We start from the raw sequence: 2092 nt of genomic DNA on the forward strand, positions 1-2092 counted from the left end.
TGTAGGCTAGACTATGTCATGTTTGTCAATTGGCTGCTGTTTCTATGGATTGTTTTGCTTTCTAATGTATAATGTGGATATCATGTATTTTGTAAAATTTCAATAAAGTTCTTTAAAAAAAAAAAAAAAAAGAAAGTTACCATCAGCCCGAAACTTAGTGCTGCTGCTACAGGCGGTTAGACGATTGCTTAGGGACGTCTACAAATTACAACACCGAAAAGAGATACAACAAACATATTTATTAATTTAATGAGTAAATAAGTTAGTGTCTCCAAAACTTATCTCAGTTATAACTTGTCTCCTGCTAGTTGTAGGCCTACTTCAGCACTTACTTAAAAAAAAAAAAAAGTTAAATTAATAAATAGTTTTGTTGTATTTCTTTTTGGTGTTGTAATTTGTAGATGTCCCTAAGCACTCGTCTTACTGCCAGTAGTAGCAGCAGCAGCAACAGCAGCGGCAGCAGAGAGCAGAGCTAGTATTCTTTTAATCTGCAGTAAGTATTACATACAAATTACAACAGTTCTGTCTTATAAAAATGATGTTTTTGAAAAACAATTGAAATGTGTTATGTCATTGTGACTTTCAAATTATTCTGACGGCAAAGCTTTTTGTTTGTTAATGAGACAATCTCAGTGAAGTAACCTTGCTTATTCAGTCAACATGTGTTGTGTAGAGAAATACAAGAATTACAAAGTAGCCTACCATACATTTTCTAATGTGGATTAATCGTGCAAACCATTTATATGACATATTTTCAAACGCTTCCAATCTCACTCCTAAAAATCTTCTAATTTTATTTATAATACTAGTCTTGTTTTTCAGGTGTTTATCAGTGGTGATAAATGCAACAATATAGGCGACTGCCAATTGTTGCCTAGCGCGATGTGGATGCAAATTGGCTGTAGGCATGCAAAACTCCGCACAGTCCCACCCGAAAAAGAAAGTCACAACAAGTCTGTTTAAGTTGCTAAGCCATACATACAGTTGGATGTCAATTCGCCTGGGCTTGTGCAGAACGACAGTTTTATAACATTAAGTGAAGTTGGTGTTTGTGTGTGTCTGTAACCACAAGTAAATGTTATATTTAAATCTTTTGTAGAGATAATATTTACTAACTCTGTTTACCAACTATTTATGGAGCAATTTATTAGCAATTGTGTATTGAGTGGTGTTGGATTTTATTATATCATTGCTTTAATCACTATATAGATTGCTATTTTCCTCTAATGTATAAAATGTGCATGTTACAATTGAACAGATGACACAAGACCAAGGTTTAACTATAAATCATATGATTGTTTAATGATTATATAGTATGTAAGAAACTGAGGACATTACATTAATTTTGGATGCCAATGGAGTGTTGCTGATCTTATGCGTCTTAATCAGCACACAGGAAGCTTGCAGTGCAGAGCACCCGTCTGAACAGAATGGGACTTGCAGATGTTTCCTGTCTTGCTAGAAAAGAACCTAGGGGCTGAATTTGAAGCCCAACAGTGGGAGGCTATTTGTTAAAAAAAAGAGATTTGTGTTATCATTGTTCTATAGACACTAATTTTCTGTAGAATATGATCTAAGTAATTTGGTTTCTATCTGCAATTTATCAACACATATTAAATCAAAACATGATTGACAAAGGCCTCTTAGCTAATAGCAAATGAATGTTTCCTGAGTGAAAACACAGTTAATAGACTGCCCATAAACAGAAAAGCAGCAACCTAGTAGAATATTATTTGAACAGGCTGTACCAACAGTAACTGGTAGAAATCAAGAAGATGGAAGGTTTGAATTCAAAGACGCTTCTCATTTTCTCATGAACATGTTTTGCAACAAGGTGCTCCAAAGTCTAGTCAGATCATCTGATGGAGATCAGATGGGTGCAAGAATGACATTTCCAGATATGCACGCCTACTGAAGTAGTGGCAAAAGACACAATAAGATATTAACTTTTTGTAATCTTATGACCAGTTCATACATCAGCCCTTCTTACATCAGATTTAGTGAGGATATGTGTGTGTCGACTAAAACCTTCTGCACATACAACAACCAAAAACCCTGGTTCTCTGCAAGACTCAGGCAGCTCCGTCAGTCA

General features: G+C 35.0%; 1 protein-coding gene across 1 annotated transcript in view; it reads left to right on the plus strand.

Annotated features, from left to right (window-relative positions):
• Positions 1-164: 164 nt before the first annotated feature.
• LOC116694974 (protein PLANT CADMIUM RESISTANCE 9) overlaps positions 165-2092 on the plus strand; it is a 51049-nt gene continuing 49121 nt past the window's right edge. Inside the window, exon 1 of the mRNA XM_032524963.1 lies at positions 165-493. The gene's annotated coding sequence lies outside the window, so the exon portion shown is untranslated. The remainder of the gene's footprint in view (positions 494-2092) is intronic.

Source organism: Etheostoma spectabile, chromosome 9 (assembly GCF_008692095.1).
Source record: "Etheostoma spectabile isolate EspeVRDwgs_2016 chromosome 9, UIUC_Espe_1.0, whole genome shotgun sequence".
Classification (NCBI taxonomy): domain Eukaryota; kingdom Metazoa; phylum Chordata; class Actinopteri; order Perciformes; family Percidae; genus Etheostoma; species Etheostoma spectabile.